The 18125-nt window shown below is 40.2% G+C and overlaps 1 protein-coding gene across 4 annotated transcripts in view; it reads right to left on the reverse strand.

Moving 5' to 3' along the window:
• Window positions 1-18125, reverse strand: part of klhdc8b (kelch domain containing 8B) — a 173087-nt gene that overhangs the window by 27915 nt on the left and 127047 nt on the right. The window lies entirely within an intron of this gene.

Consider the following 18125-nt stretch of genomic DNA (forward strand, 5'->3'; position numbering starts at 1 on the left):
TCCTGTAGGGAATACCAGGCTGTCTCCTCCTCGTTAAATCACAAATTAACTGTGAAGAACCATGTTCGAACAGCTGAGTTCAATTTCAAGACAGACTAGTGTCTGACCTGTGTAACTAGAAAACCCCTTTAAAAGACACAACAACCTGAAGTAGGACTGAATGCCACATGTCTTGCCTGATATAAAGAAATTTAAAAAACAGATGAAGTCTTATGCTCAGCAGGGGCGGGTCTACTGGGGTGGCATATAAGTAACTTTAAGCAAATAACTTTACTTTTGTGTTATCAGAGGTGGGACTGGTTTAAATTTTTTAATCAAGTTTATTGCAGCATCTGTAATTAATTAATTGCAATTAATTGCATTTTAATCAAATTATACATCAAGAAAAGTAAAATTTTTAATTCAAAAATCAGTTAGTGTTGGAGAAATCTGTGTTCTGCTACACGTTTAGCATTCAGATGCTATATTAGACTTGAAAAGCTCCGCTGATAGGCTAACTCTTTTTAGCAAAACTTGAGCAGAACAATGGCCTTTCCCAGCGTCCAATCAGATCGACTTTAAAGCAAAACGTAGAGAGAAGCAGTTTTGTCCTCCATCACTATTGTTTGCGGAAGAACCTTGTGCATCAGATTTACGAGTATACCAAAAACATGTGAATACAAAAGGTTCCACTCTGAACAAAAATGCGATTATTTGAATTAACTGGAGCAGATTTAATATTTTACACATGAAAATTAATGCTATTAATAAGTTGAAATTAATTGTGTTAAGTGGATTAGATTAAGTAAACAGGAGACTACTTCGCTGACATGTAGTTCATTGGTCTGTTTTTTTCAAAGCACCGCAGTCAAGTCCAATTCTTATGTAGAATTCATGAAAATCCAACAACTATATTTTAAACGCTGTCAATTTGCTCTTTTAAGACGGGATGGAGGGATACACATGGTTTCAGTTTTTGTCACCTCTCTACCTTGCTGTTACAATCTTGACATTACAGAAAGAAATATGGAATAACTGCAGAGCCAATTAATAGACAGATAGAGAAAGAAAGACAGCAGAAGCTAAAGGAAGGCATACATGGAGGGAAATAAACTGCATTTTACACAACAAGATCTGCCTGGGGAGCTCCCAGCACCCTGCTCTTTTTCCTTTCTCTGGCTTGAAACCCCTCACAGATTAAATTTCTATATTTGGACCATGATAAGAGGTGACGCATTGCTTTTCCCACTGCTCCGCGTCTCCTGTGCTGGAAGAGTCAGGGCAGGAGTTGGAGATGGCAGTTTACACAAATCTAATGAAACAAACCAATATTCTAAAAACAAAAAAAGGCTGCATGAGGTCACCAGTGAGTTGATTCATAAAACTACCAAAATGTGTAAATATTCTATTTGCTTGGGGTTGACCTTTGTTGCTGCTGCCTGCATTTACTTTCCACTATGGCTGGGCGACATGACTTAGAATTTTATCGCAATATTTTGTGGTACTGTTGTGATAACGATAAAACTGACAATAAAAAAACTATTTTTGACTTAGGTAACTGTATGGTGCTGACTGTACTTATATCGACACAAACGCAGTTCTTGAAAAACATTCCCATTAGAAACAGTCATCTTTAGGACACCACTTACTTAAAGAAATGTGATCTGAACTGCTCATAGTAACTGTGTTTAACGGATAAACAGTTTTCCTGTGATGGTTGTTTCTCTGTCATCGGCGTCATTAACAGCGCTAAGACCCTCTGTCTGGCTCTGATTGGTTGTTTTTGGTCTGGAGCGATGCATTTCTTCAGACGGCAATATCAGCTCAGGGAGGAGGTGACGAAGATTAGTCTTCAGATTATTTGTCTCATAACATACTGTCATGACATGGTGACAGACAGTTGAGTCCTTCTGCAAAGAAGAAAGGGCAAAACTATTGATTGACTTGAACAAACCTGGCTGAGGTATAACTCTAAAAGACAAAAACCTGTTCTACAAAGTGCTGCCTTCAGGGATCCCGAATAAAAAGGCGGTAATCACAAGGTTTGGATTCATGGAATATTTTTGTAATTTTCTGCCCTGTGATGAAGTGTGTCACAGTGGGTGATAGACACCAAGTCACAAACAACACTTATTTTGCTTTCATTTTATCATGTCAGTTCAGCAAATTTTTATTTTATATCTGCTAATGTTTATAGACATTATTGACTGGAAATATATACTTAATCAAGTTTTGTAAATAATGCTTTAGCTCCATTATTTTGGCCATAAAAAATTTTTTTTCCATTTCCGCAAACAAAAAGCTGGTGACCTATTTAGTTTAAAGCCTGATGTGAATCAGACATGCCGGGTATTTAGACTGCTGAGCTCCCTTCCCAGCCTTTATCCACTCTTCAAATATTGTACAGTCAAGTGGAAAGTGACTTGGAAGTGAATACATTAACTCCTTAGAATGTCTGAGACAATTTGATGCTTTCCAACACGGAGCCACTGTTGCCGACTTGGATGACCTCCAGTTGAAGTGTTATAGTGCTAAATCCAGAGAGCACTTTAAAGGAGCGGTGGAGGACGCTGCAGGGGATCAAGGTATTACTCAGAGAAAAGATGGATGTGTCAGTGAAAAATAAGTTACTTGGCAGACTGATAGACAGGGTTACCTGAGACCAGGTACATCACTGAGGAAAATGTGGTTCTTTTTGAGAAAACGGTTGATGAAAAGTGGGGAAAAAAATGTTTTTATTTGGAAATGCTGTAGTCATCAGTATATCACATTGTGGGAAATTTTCTTTTTCCCCATTTCTGTTAGCTTGTAATTGTGCAGACAGACTAAAAACAATTCACTCAAAATTGAACGGAGTGCATACATAAACGAAGCACTCAGACTATTTCAGAGAGGAAACATTCATCCTTACTCTTTGTCATAATTGTTTTGTATTAATTTTTCTACCTTTCAATCACACTTATTGTTTGACATCTGTTTAAGCTAATGCAAGTTTATAAAATATTCAACATTTTATGCATTCAAACATGTTCACAAATACATATTATACATTGTGGTTGGTGTAATTTGAAGCTTCCATTACATTCCAATATGAAGCAGCCATGTTGAATTTTGAAGCTGAGTGCAGTGAGAAACTTTTGACTTATTAAGTCAGAATTCTGAATCAACATGACTGCCTCATTTTGAAATGTTGAAATGTTCCAGAGAGTGTTTAGAGATGTCCCAGTCAGGACTGTTTTTTTTTTGGTCCCAATCAGATCTGTGTCTTAATTTTAAGCCAAATCACAGTTGGATATTTCACTGGAGTTAATAAAATAAATCCCATCAACAGCCCTCATTCCTGACAGCGATCTATAGAGTCTGTAACTTCTGCTTGGATAGAGGAAGTTGCTCTCAAGCACTTTGTTTTGATGCCTTGTTACATGTTTTAAACTTTATTTTGAAGAAGCTGCTCTGGGGATTACTTGATTCTCTCTTTTTTTTTCCCCTTTGTGGTCTTCGTGTTAAAAATGACAGATAAACAGACGTGATCCTGCAATCTATGGTTTCATTTTTTGTCAGTCACTCAAGTTTCGGGTCTCAAGCCAAATTTTTACCAAATCAAACGGAGTTAATGACAGTCATGGAGGGTCTCACTGGGGGTCCTTCCACACAAACCTTGGTAAAATAGCAATGTGTTGGTCTTTTAAGGCAGATATGACTTCTTAGAGGATTGAAGGCTTAAAAGGAGAAGGTTTATTGACAGAGCTGCTGTAAATGTCATTCTAAGTTTCTGTACCTCTGCATTGTCATTCTTCATGAAGGACTAGGTGGCAATTAACCCTCACACGATATTAAGACGGGGTCATTTAGACCCAACAAGTTTTTTTTTTTTGTTTTTTTCTGTCCAGCGAGGTTGTGTGCACTTTTATGAGGTTTTTCTTTTGTTATTTTTTTTGTGGTGTGGGAAACTGTCCGTCTGATGGGGACACAAGAAATCGTTTCTCAATAACCGAGGACCCAGAACCTCACTTCACAGCCAAACGTAGAACAAGGAGCTTGTTCTTAACAGGTTAGCTTCATATGGGACAGACTTCAAATTCACTGCTCTAAGATCGTTTTCTCTGGCTAATTCTGAACCCAAACTGGTGGTATCTTTGGCCTTCTCATTTTTCTTGTTTTTCTTTTTCTTTTTAATGAAACAGGAAACTTCTACGAATGAGGAAGGAAGACATGCTAATAACATCTGGCAAATATAATCTGCAGTTAAATGGACTTGCCATAACTCGTTTTGCCTCAAGAAGGATCTGTTGGGCTCTGTGGCATTTTGTTTAGCTGACAAATAATTTAAGCTCTTAAGTTTGTTAGTCTGTGCATGAGAATCCAGAAAGGTTGCTATGGAGCCAGTCAAAATCAAAAACAATGGCATCCATCACATCTTTAGCCTAGATTATTAATTGCTGTATTGGTCAATGGGTAATGATAGTCTTCATCACTTCATTAGTCTCTAATAAACCACAAAATCCTGATGGAAGAACACTGACCACCTTGTCACCTGGATGACCGATCTTAGCTGCTAGCTTCACGAGTATCTACAGCTGGATTCACAGAGTTTAAGGTCAAAAACAAGAATACAGGCTAAAGCAGTGATCTTAATGGCCCAGTTAGTGTAGCTGGAGTTTAGTTACCTTGTATTAACAGCACTCAGAATTGTCACGTCCAAGATGACAGACAATCCACATCAGCATAAGTAACATCAACGGAAACAGAGTTCTACGAAAATATTTTACTTTCAAAATATTTTCATCAGAGGCAAAAGCCTAATAAAACTGAAATATTTGCTTTTCCCTCTGCAGTGGAGATCTTCAGAAGAGGGGAGACATTTTTTTTTCGAGATAACAGTAATGTGTTGAGGTGCTTGCTGGAGGAAGTAACGTGGTAGCAGTGCAGCTAAATGTTGATCTCTGTGTCAGAGGAGAGACAGCAGAGCCACCAGCAGCTCGCTAATAGATATGCTGGTTGCAACAGATCAGCTATTCAGGCGTGGAAAATGGAAAGGAAAGATAGCATGCAAATTGCATCCAAATATATGGGGAGAGAAGGAAGGGAGAGGAAACTTTCAAACAAGCATGCAGGCTCGTAATTTATGTTTTTCTCCATGTTTTCTCTTGACAAATTGGCAGAAATAACCATAACTTGTTTGTTCGCCCTCTGAGCTACCTTGCATACACATCAGCATTGGTACTTCTTTGTTGATGGGGAGAAAAATATGTTTATTTTATTTGTGTTGTGTTAGGCATGTAATACTAAAAGCACTGAATATTGTTGCCTTTTTTAGCATGAAATATTCAGCCATATTCTGTGCGAAGCTACACTAATGGACATTTTGCAGGATATACATTCATTTCTGACTGTCTTCTTATATGTGAATGCCAAGCGGACTGCAAATAGCTCCAAAAGCAGGAAGTGCACAGGGAATTCTGGGTAAATACAATCAAAATAAACGTGCTAGCACGAAAAATGTCTGGCAATAGCATGCCATTACTCGCCAACAGAGTAATCCTGCCACCGCTACAATCTGACGCCACTTCATTTTAGTTGTCATTTTGTGAAGAAGGAAGCTGCGCCCAGTGTCTTCTTCAGAGGTTTTGGTGTTGTTTCCTTCAGTGGTCCGTGGCACAGCACCTCCACAGGCGAGGAGGAGAACAGGTTTCTCAAAAGGTTTAGTTTGTTTGACACAACGCAGTGTGAAATTGAAATGCACCAGCTGAAAATGTAACAAATGTTGCAACTTAGGTCTACCAATAAAAGTTGTACAATAAAATGGCTGAGCCTTGCTCTCCAAGTTCCACCAAGGGATGGAGGCCCTGGAACATCCACCCCATCCACCCTGCCTTCATTAAATTAAACTGGGAGACAGAGAGATGCTTTGTGTTTCAGGATGAGGAGGTCCCTCTGTGTCTGTGTGCATTCTCACCTCCACTGCTTCTCACAAAGCTTGTCAAGCAGAGAGTGCAAACCACTCTCCCATGAAAAAGAAAACAGGCTGCAGTGCAACGGTTTTTTTTTCTTTTTTCCCTCTCTGCCGCTTTAATCCACAAGAAGGAAAGAGAAGCCATTTCAAGGAGAAAACACGGCTGCTTGTCAGCACCAATTATTAATTCTCTCGCTTGATCCAAATCTGAAGTTTGGAGAGGAGATGAGGCGCTGATTTATGTTGGCTGGCGTCACTCTTGTTTCTGTTGGGCCAACTGGCCACCGGGGCTGCTCTCACACAAACCGTCTGTGGCGGTGCATGCAGGCAGCTGATTTGAGTGACATGTGGGGCAGATCCGTGTCTGGTGGACACAGCTGGAGGAGAGGAGCGAGAGTTTATTTAAAGCTCAGAATCAATCCTGTTCCTTCTCCTGTTTCGCCCTCCCAGACGTTTCGCTCGCCTCCCATGACTATGCTGCATATGACCGCCACACACCTTTAGAAAGCTAGAGAATATTACAGAAGCATTGCTCACACACAGAGACACACACACTGATTTGAAAAGGCATTAAGAAGTCTCTGTAAACACAACTGCCCTTCAAAAAAAATAGGGATAGTTGATACTAAAGCACCGGACTGAAAACTTTTGTCATCCAGTTTTTGGGAGAGAGAGCAGAAAGTAGAAATAAATCCTGCAAATGAAAATGATTGACCTCATATTAATTTAATATGTATATTTATGGCAGTGAACCCACAGTTCTCCCTTAAAAAGGATGAAACCTTTCATTCCCATTGGATGAGACACTATACAACTGTAAAATGTCTTTTTACAGTTGTCCCTACAGGCACTTGCGTTGTCTACCACTGCTGAACTCTTGTTTTATTCTGCTGTGTGAGCTGCAGTAGGACGGCTCCGGCTCGTAGTCTCTGGGGTTTGTTGCCGTTTGTTCAGTTGCTGCTCTTTTTTGTCCAAACACACACCTGACCTTGTAGCAGAAAGCAGGAAACACAAATCAAGCACATCAGTTTGTTGTTGCTCATGAATACAAAAAAAAAGCCTCACAGATCAACAAGACATACTATGACATGCTCTCATCTGGATGTAGCAGCAGCAACATTATCAGCCTGTCTTTCCACATCGCCCTGATGAAGATGGTTTCCACCCCTGCTTGTGCGTTTCGGAGCAGATTCATCATCCAGCATGTCAGTAAGCAGATGCAGATCCCCTGGACCGTACAGGGACAACAGCGTACGCAGTGTGAAGGCTGATGCAGCCCAGTCAGGGATGTAGAGGCAGGCAGACAAAACCTCCTGACAGTGATTAACACCTACTGTGTGCTGCACTGTGTCCCTTCAGTTGACAAACATGCTTCCTGTTTATTTACCCCGAGGTCAGGGCTGTGCTAGTTTGCCTTAACGACAACATGAATTCAGACAAAAATGTAAACTTGTTCTCCATCAACAATTATGCCACTGCCATGATTTGTTTGTGAACCATGGTGCATCCGTAATACACCATCACATGGAGAAACATGGAGGTATAAGCTGGTAGGAAGCAGCCCCTCGTTCTATGTATTGATTCATACAGAGAGCCTGGACCTTTGGCTGTTGAGAAACTGGAGACGTAGAATCCAACCACAAATGCTTGGCCATGATGTATGTACTGTGCCGGATTGACCGTGAAGGACACTACGCTATGAAGCTTACAGGAAACTGCATGTGCTGTAAACAACCATGTCCCACTGTAAAGAGAGTAGTGCCAAACTGAACAAGTTGGCTGTTGGTGAAAGCTGCAAGCTGTGGAAGCGTGACCAACACTGACTGAATGGCTTCGTTTGCTTCCTCTGCTGCCATTGCCAAATTACAACCAAAAGCAGACTACAATTCTGAAACAGCATGGAAAATTGGCATGGTTCACAACTCAATGGCAATTGGCCCGCTTGAAATGCATCCTAAAAAAATCCAGATCAATGCGATAAATCCCAAACGGAGAACTGAAGGGAGAATCAATAAGAATTGAGTGGGAAGAAAATGACCTTAAGATCACATCTCTGATCTTTGAGGATGGATGGATGGATGGATGGATGGATGGATGGATGGATGGATGGATGGATGGATGGATGGATGGATGGATGGATGGATGGCCAACAATATGTCTCAAATCATGATGTTCTTCAAGATTTATTCACTTACCTCACATCTGAATCGATGTTGAAAGGTCATTAACCTAGCCTAGCATCCATGGCAAATAACCAATGAGGCATCAGCCTTACAGGTCTGGCTTCATTTAAATACATCCTAATTCAATTGTGTTTATATGTATTTATATATGAAGCAAAATCCCATCAAATTCATCCTGAAAATATTAGTCACATTATATGAGAATGAAATTTTGCATCATCTACGAAGTCATCCATTCTCACTAAGCCACCACAACTCAGACTAGCTCAGCTCTGAACTCTGTGTTGAACATCAGGAGGTGTGTTTGCAGAGTGAAGGGAAGTGTTTGGATTATATCCAAGGTGTTGCAAACAAGGTTAATCACTGTCAGAAGGGATTTTTCTTCCCCGTTTCTACATCCCTGACTGGGCTGCGTCAGCCTTCGCACTGCGTACCCTGATGTTCCTGTACGGTCCAGGGGATCTGCATCTGCTTACTGACATGCTGAATGATAAATCTGCTCCAAAATGACGCACAAGCAGGGATGGAAACCATCTTCATCAGGGTGATGTAGAAAGATATAGGCTGCTTTTTACGTGTTAACAGTCATTTGGTCAGCAATAAGAGTGAAAGGCAAATACTGTTTAATATCTGCCGAAAACAGGCTGTTGAGTAAGTAAACAAGCATTCATGCAGCAGGTCAGAGGTCAGTCAGACTGCTACAGAGATAAAAATGTATGTTCTCACTGCAAAAAAATAAATCACAAATCAATAAGTAAAACTGACTGGAGGCCAATGAAGTGCAGAGAATTTATCAGTTCTGTAAAGAAGGATAAAATCATTGGATCGTCGTCAGAGGTAAGAAGTCATCTCCTGTATGGGAGAGACCAAGAAGTCAGCATTAAAGATCTATAAGCTATGAAGAAGTTTTATTTTTATTCCTTTGACCTCCTTTTGTTCAGTGATGATGCATTCAAAGGCAGCAGCCTGAAGCTGCTGCTTTCTACTGAGATGCACATTCCATGTGAATAACTTACAGCAGAAAGAGACTGATCAATATTCAAAAGGCTGCACCCGGGGGACCGAGGATGGCACAGGAGCGTCTGCAGTAGAAACGGTCAAGTCTTAACAAGTTAGCGAGTTCTGCTAGTTTTCTGGCAACCAGATTCTTGATTAATCTACCACATGAAAATCAATGAAGACTTTGATCAATAAAATATTTCTTCACCTATTATCAAAAACGCACGAAGATGGTGGCATGTCACTAGAGTGAATATCCTATATAGACCGGCTATTAGTCCTCAATGCAGCTGTCTGGGGTTTAGAGATATTAAGACCTTTGCTGCATGGCTTCCACTTTCTTTATCTGGCCATTTTTTTCTTTCCAGGATCCATAACAGCCAGCAGCATCACAAAATCTTAAATAAATGTTTGACCAATGCCATCCAGTTTCACCGATCCTAATTGATAATTAGCCATTTAGAAACTAAGAATTTAATTATTTTTCAGGATCTATGAACAAATAAACCTAATTATTATGTGGCAGACAGACAATATTTCATTGTAGGTGATTCTCTAATTGGAGGTACATCTGACAGTTTCTACTAGTTTTAGCACATTTTATTTTTCTGTGTGGATATTTTTAACGCTGTAGTGACTCCGACTTTACAAGCTGCTAATAAACTTTAAGCCTCCCTTCTCTTTTTGTATCTTTTCTTGATTAAATAGGTTTTTGGATCTCTTTTGTGAAACACAAAGTCTTAACAAATCTTCTCTCTGTTACAGTGCCTTCATCTGTCATCTATCCTCTTGTATGCTAAAGCCAAGTTAGAAGCTCATTGAATGCATTGATAATCCCATTTACTCCACGGGGCATAACAACACACAAACACACACTCATGATTTTACAATATGAGGCTGTTGCTGCAGTGCAGATGTGATGAATAACACTCTAGCAACTGATTACGTAGATCGATGCTTTAATCCGTATCCTCTCAAGCCTCATGAGGATAGAGAGGATGTGCAAAGAAAGTCAAGGGAAAAGAGGACTTGGGAAACTTTCTGCATGGCGGTGATAGTCTGTGATCATCCGTTTCATTAGACACACCAGTGGCTTGGCTTTATGGGAGGAGGGAAGAGAGCTGCTGAATGTTTACCTGCTGAATGATGGAGGATATTACCTGGCTTGTCCTGGACAAAGCAGGTTATTACGGCTCAGGAGGATCCAGTGGCGCTTCAGGAAGGCCGAGGGTCCTATAGGATTCGCTAATGAGAATCCACGGCTTCTGAGTAATCCTATAAATATTCATGCTCTGTGGGTGGCAGCTATGCTTCACGGTAAAGAAACATTTTATCTTTAAGCGTATGGACGGTTGATTTAATTCAAAAAGCTATGAGTCAAATTTAACAGGGTTTTTAATAAAAATCTAGAAAACTATGGGATCACAGAGAAAACTGCTAGATCTCTTATTAAATCTCCGTAGAGATGATTGGTCATGTCAACATCTAAATGACAAGGTTTAACTTTTATTGCAATACCAGAAAAAGACTAGACCATTTCCATGGAAACTGTTTTTTCTTTGAAGTGTTCAAGGCAATAACTTTACTTTTCAAAAGTTCTGGTGTTGTTTATGCTTTTTAAATGACTCCATTAAACATGACAGACCTGAAAAAACTTTGGGTGCATTCAGATAAGCTCTCTCCAGACCACCTTTACTCAAACTACAGTTCATTTGCTTTCAAAGTCCAGTTCGTTTGAGGAGATGTGAACATGCTAACCTATTCTAACTCTGATGTGGACTAAACAGGTGAACTCTGGTCCAACCAAAAACCTACGTCTCAGTTCTATTGAAGAGAACTCTGGTGCAGTTTGAATGCATGTGTGAACGCTGAGCAGAGCAGAGACCGCTACAAAAGCAGGAAGCAGACCACAATGCAGGGCATTCTGGGTAAATACAACCTAAACAAACACATGTGCCTAGCACTAGTATAAGAAATAGCCTTTGCTGTGCCATTGTTGAAGAGTGTTTGACACATTTGACATTTGACACAGAGAAATTGTACAACCATTTGTATATATTTTACATTTCAACAAATTATCTGTTGATTTTGTGTTAATTTACACAATCACAAAAAACTGGATGGACTGCCAAACATGTGGTACATTGCAGTTATCAGTTTCTGTTGAACAAAAATGGCTAATCATTTCCACATGGTTCTTATACGGTTTACCAGTTTTGATCTTGTAGAGATTGAATTTAGCTCAAATCGTAAGCAAATAGGTTTTCTTTTTTGTTAAAATTGTATGTTGAAATCAGCCTTATCAGCAGTTCTTCATAAACATATGCATTTCTGTGACTTATTCCTGTATCCCACGTTATAAAACTGCAGCTATGGTGAGTCACCCATTTCGTCCTGGCTCCCACCTTTTCAGCCTTTGACTAACAGCGATTCTCAGCTTTGCTTTGTGTGTTATGAAAGGAGTCATAACAGCACACGCTGGGAAGACAGACATCTCCAAGAGGGCCAAACTTTAAAAACTGCAGGGGACAGGACCTGAGGACAAAAAAAAAAAAAAAGGAAGAAAGAACTACCCAATATCTAAACATCGAGATCTCAGAGCACTTTCAAGTCAGAGTGTAAACATGACAGGGATGATTCAGAGAGCGGAGCACAGGTCTGTGGTTCAAAATGTCTACCAACAGTTGGTGGGTTTTGAGTCATCGCTGCAGACCTCTGTGGCTCCCTCTGCTCCCCCAGTGTGGAAGAATTCCCCTGACTTCTGCACTGTCATTTTTCTGCAGGCAACACTTTAATAGAAAGAGATGCAATCAGCTGGCTGGAACATTCTGCTAAAAGTCGGTGCAATCACAACATAATACCAGCACTAAGTCTGGCTGAATCATGAAGTGGAGCTTTTTGTTTTGATTTGATTTTTTAAATGCTGCCAAGTTTCTGACTGTTTGTTTCGAGCTGTATTCGATTTGTCACATTAAAATTACAACATTGGGGTTTTAAATGACAGGTCAACACAAATTTGAGCAAAATTGTGAAGAGGGAGGAAAATAAACACTTTGTAAAATGAAATATATTAAAAATAAAAACAGAACAATTGGGCATCCATTTGTGTTCAGTCAATACGTCAATACCTTTTGCTGTAAGACTTTTGGGATATGATTCTAGTGGTTTTACACACAAAGAGACTACAATTTTTATTATTTTTTTGTCACAACTCAGTACACCTCAGTGATATTGTATGGAGAGCTTTTGCGACGAGACGTGATTGTATTTAGACCTAGGCTTTGACTGGGCCAAACACGAGTATCCATTGATTTAAACTACCTCATTGTAGTTTGGTGCAGTGTCCAGTGGGAAGGTAACCTTTTGTTTTTCTTCCACGATAATCATGTTTATAGCACCATCTACCTTTCAATCAACTCTGACTAGCTTCCTGTTTTAGAATAGGATTGGTGGTGAAATGATAGCAGGACTTTTTATTGCTTTTTTCAGTCCTATTCTATAAAAATCTGATGTATAGAGTGTAGAGCTGTCCTTGTGTGGATTCGGTGTATGGCTGTGTCTCTGTAGGTTCACAGTTCTACCATCCTCTTTCCATTTTCAGATATTGGACTGATAGAGTTCAATGATTTATGCCTAGTTCAGGTGTCAGCTTTTCTTTACATCTTCATTTCCCTTATTTCCACCCTCCGACAATCTTAAGAATGACCCGATAATCAGTACGGCTCTTAAGATAATTTGAAGAGATTCCTGCCATGTCTGGTGTTCCATGAGAACAAACGAGAACGCAGCCTGTTGAATGCGACGTGTAGACAATCGATCACAAAGAAATGTGACGGAAACATGGAGGGGAATTCTAATAAAATTGTTTTGTTTTTTTTAAATGCAATTGCGCACCAAAGAGTCTGGTGGGCATAACACTAATTTCAGTAGTTCACAAACTATCACAATTGCTTCTTCACAGTCGGCCATGTTTGTTTACTCTACACCCACGTTTGGTCTTGAGGGTGGTTTTTTTTTTCGAGATTTCCTATCTGACATCTGAATGTTGGAGAGTGAAATCGGTTTGTGTATGATGTGTTTGTTGTCTTTGCCCTGTACGATGACACACTGAGCAACCAAACCTGTTATACTTAAGATTTTTTATTATGAGTGGGGGACTCAAGATTTGAAAAAAAAAAGCCCAATAATTGTAAAATCTTGCTGTGTGAACCAGGCATTATGTAAAGAGTGGGATACTTTTAATTTCTTCACAACTTTCTCCCTGACCTGTCCGCATTGCCTCTTGGTCTTCACAGAACAGTTATTCACAAACAAGGTTTACTAAGATGGTGAAATATAATGCAATGAATTTCATTAGGTGCAGGAGAGTAAAGGGGATTATCATATACCAAGCTTTTTATTTGTAAATTTTTTCCCTCTTACTAGACTATTATTCACTCCTGTTACGTCCCGAAGGTGGTCTATGGGTCCAGGGGGTGTGACATAAAGATGTGTCCAGAAAAAAGTGGAATGTAAAATGATTTATTACAAAAAGAAGGTTTCACAAAACCAAAACAATACAATTTAGCCCGCTTAATACAAAAAAAAGAGGGTTAACAAACTGAAGAATAATAAGTGCAAATTAAATTACAAAGTGTCCAAACAAGTCAATCCAATGTATGTCCAACCAACCCAAAAGGGTAGAGAAATAAAAAACACACAAAGGGACACCCTTTGTGTGTTTGTGAGTATAGGGTAGTTCCTTGTGCTCCTGCTGAATGATGAAGGTTCACATCCTACTAGCACCATCTGAGAAGTCATGGCTGGTTAATCTCAATGAAAGACCTGGTGATCCAAGAAACTCATGAGACAAGAGCACTCACAATGGCCTTTGGGTCCAGTTTTATGAAGTTTACAGCAGCCTTCAGGCAGCCAATCAGGAATGTGTTCTCTCACAGCTGAACCTGCATAACACAAATAAGCCTGCACAGCCTCAAGAGGCCAGGGGCCGCAACAACTCCATTGTGTTGGTCGATCACATAAAATACTCTAAAGTTGGTGGTTGTAATGTGAAAAGAGTGCAAAAATTGCCTACTAGTTGACTAGGATGTAACATGATTCTTAATTTAAGGTTATATTTACATATATGTCGGTCAAACCTGCAGTCCATCTGCCCCTCGGTGTGTTCCGGTGTTAGTTGAGTGAGAAGGTGCCCAAATATTCATGAAGTGATTGGAAATAGACAAAAATACTCATCTGTTCTGTGTTTTTTCATGTTGGCATGCTGTCATCGGTTTCCTGTGTGGGAGTTTTTAGTTCAAATAATCTCCTTTCAGTTCATCTACTGTAACTTTTACATTTAGCCAGCCGGTTTGGCCTTTCACATCAAACACAAACCCTCGGATGTGTTCCTAACAATGCGCTGTCCGACTGTGTTTCTAAAGGGCAGCAAATCTACAGAAGCTACTCGGAAATTTACATGGAATAACAGGCTTTGATATGTCTGACACATATGGTGATGAACTCATTCGGTGTGAGCGGTAAGTTAAACAGCACAGAGCTAATGTTAGAAAACCCCATTGATCTTCTGGCTCTTTTGTTTTCTCATAAAAGGAAATGGGATCCTTCATCACTGGCGCTCTGAGCTTTTTGGCCTAAGATAATAACAAAGGTGTATACTACATCTCAGTAATAGCTGTGGTATACACACAATACAGATTCTAGCAATGTGATCAGACGAACATTTAATCATTCCAGTAGCTTCATTTGGAACTAAAGATGACATTTGTTCTTTGTCCTGGTGTACAAATAATGAGCTAACTTTGTTACCATATACAGCACTGAAAGCACAGATGAAGTTGTGCATCTGGAACAACTCTAGATATAATTAGCAGACTCTGCCATAAAGGAGTGTGTTAGTAATAAAACCTCTCCACTGTTCAGCACTTTCGTTAGTTACTGCATCTAAACTGCCTCACATGCAGGAAATTGCTAATAAAATATTGCAACTGTGTAAATAGTTTTATGGACTATAAAGGTGGGAGGTTCATTAGCAGTGAAGAAGGCCTTTTGACAGCCAATGGTCGTCAGGAAGCTCAAATACAAATGTGGTGCCTCTGTGTGTTAGTCAGCATGATGTAAACTTTGTAATGAGGTAAAAGTGATGAAGTGGAAATGTTTAGACTCTGTGTAGCTGAAACAAGCTTTAAACCCACAAAGCATAATATGCATCTCAAATTTGAGCTAGTTGACTAAAAGGACTTACTTTCTTTAACTATGTCCTTTGGGCTTTTTCCCTCACTGAGCAAATCCTAAAAGCTAGACTTTGAACTTGCTTACTCAGTTGTCTATTGTTATTTATTAAAGTATTCTGTTTAATTATAGGATACCAGAGGCTGCACTGTGGCACAGTTGTTAACTTTCAGAAAGAAAGCCCAGCCTGGGGTCTTTCTGCATGTTCTGCCAGTGCAGTTGTGACTTTTAGACTAATGGGTTTCTCCAAATTGACCTCAAAAGAGTGTTTGCAAGCATGGCTGTTTGTCCTGTATGTGTCTGTGATGGACTGGTGACCTGTCCAGGGTGCATCTTCTCTCTCATCCAATGGGGATCAGCTCCAGTTCCCCTCTGACCCAGTAATGATAAGGTAGTATAGATGAAAGAGATGGATAAAATGTACAAATTCTCAAATTTTATAGAAAGTAAATAACACAGTAACGGGGGGCAAAGCTACGCTGTAACTGAAAAAGCTCATGACTACACAATTCACTTACATATGGGTCATCCCCCTTTAAGACAGATTTGTTCCCTGGGTTGATACTAAGCTAGTTAGATTGACAGTAAATATCATTTTTATGGGTTACATTTTGTTCAAAAGCGGGTTTTATGTCAAAGAACAGTCCATCAGAAAGTATATCGCTTGTATCTCTTCCTCTCTGATACAGTTAGGGATTTAGCTAATCCAGAGTATGGAAAGGAGATTTCCACTTGAACAAAAATGTACCACCTATGAAAAAAGTACCATGTGAGGAAAGATTACAATAATCCAGGGATTCGAATGATAAGATTTGACAAAACTCTATTCTTAACATAATGAAAAGATGTTCTTCCTGAAAAGACCAGATCAAATCTAATGTACAACTACAGCACTATTTTTTTGTCCACCAAGCTTTGCTGGTCATTTTGTCATTAGAAAATGTTTGGAGTTTTGGTCGTTTCACAAATGACTTTTTCAAGGTTTAAAATGGTGCTACCTATTTTGTATCAACCATTTGTTAATTCATGCACATGGGGAATGCTTGACCACTCCTACCCCCTTCATTCTGTCATGTTTAAATATTCCTTACATTTTAAAATAGGCAAATGACCTTATAATAACTGCTGTAACAAACCGAGGCTGATTGTGAGCAACTGGATTCATGAACTGTCTGGAAGAGTTTTTGTTGCCAGATCTGCTATTTACCATATTTTCCGCACTATAAGGCACACCTAAAAACCTTCAAGTTCCTCAAAAGCCGACTGTGCGCCTTATAATCCGGTGCGCCTTATATATGGACCAATATTGAGCCACAACAGGTCTAGCAACTACGGTAAGCAGGTAAGCAGCCGCCAACTTCATTTTCGCCCGTAGAAGAAGAAGCGCGCAGTGCATTCTGGGATAGTTGTCAGAACGCTGGTTTGTTAATAAAGTTTGACTGACCTATCTACCTACCGACATGATAATCAGGTCGTCTGCAGGTCATTTAGCACCACGTTCTCCAGGAACATGCTGTGCGTGAACGGAGAAGGGTCACCATCGTCCGGCCACGCCTCGGCCCAGTCACGCAAGGCTCTCCTTGCCGACCCGAGTCGGACTGTTTTGTTGACATTCTTTATATCAACAAAGTGGCTTTAGACATTCATCCGAGGCGCTTTGACTAGGGTTACCAAGGGACCAGCTCCTATACATTTAAAGCCGGGGCTGTCGGGGGAAGAGAGACAGAGACTGCGGTGGCAGCGTGTCGGTTGGTCTGTGTTACCCAGAAAGCAGTTGGGCACAATATCGCAACACCAACACCGTGAGTGAAACAATGACTGGGGCAGCTACTATATAAAGTACTCGGGTACCACTTCTTTATTATTACACATCCACGTTTGTAGAATCGTGTCCCGTATAGGTTCAATACGGGACGCGTGGCAGCCCTAACTGTAGCGTCTATTCTATGCGCCTTATAATGAGGTGCGCCTTATATATGAAAAAAGTTTTAAAATAGGCCATTCATTGAAGGTGCGCCTTATAATCCGGTGTGCCTTATAGTGCGGAAAATACGGTACCTCGCTCCAGTATTAACACTGACTATGTTCGAGACCATTATCCCTACTCTACATTTAATTTTCTGTGCATCTGTGAAAATATCAGAGTGCAGCCTCATCCCTCAGGAAAGACGACACGCTCTGTACATGCCTTATTATGATACAGGCTTCAGCCATTCGTGTGGCATAATGAATTTCACTGCCATCCAGCATCCAGAGATTCTCCGAGCGCAGCTGCAAGTCTCTGCCGCGTCGACCGCGGATGTTTTCTGCCATCATTTCAGTATCATTTTAGATTTTTTGCCACTCCTCCTTGCCATTCCAGCAATCATCCCAGCACTGCTCTCATCCTTTTCACCGCAGACAAATGGGCATATAAATAGGAAAATCCACACGAACAAACACAAGCACACACCGCCATCACCAGCGCTCCCAAGGGTCTATTTATAGGCTTCATTTGACAGCATGTCCAACTAGATAATAGTGTGAAAAGCAAGCCGATCCTTTAATCATCATCTTAGTTAACATACACGCCTCTTCTGCAGCGAAGCAGCTTCATACTTCACATAATTATAGTAGTTTGCAGCACCTGTCAGTTGGAATACCAGATTAATATGAATGAATACATATCCACCCAATCAGACAGTTTGGCAACAGACTCATGTGCAGTGTTGCATCCTGCTGTCATGGTATAAGGCCACAGAAACACGTAGCATAAATAAATGTGTCGACCTGTTGCATTT

This window comes from Poecilia reticulata, chromosome 7 (genome assembly GCF_904066995.2).
Source record: "Poecilia reticulata chromosome 7, P_reticulata-male-v2, whole genome shotgun sequence".
Classification (NCBI taxonomy): domain Eukaryota; kingdom Metazoa; phylum Chordata; class Actinopteri; order Cyprinodontiformes; family Poeciliidae; genus Poecilia; species Poecilia reticulata.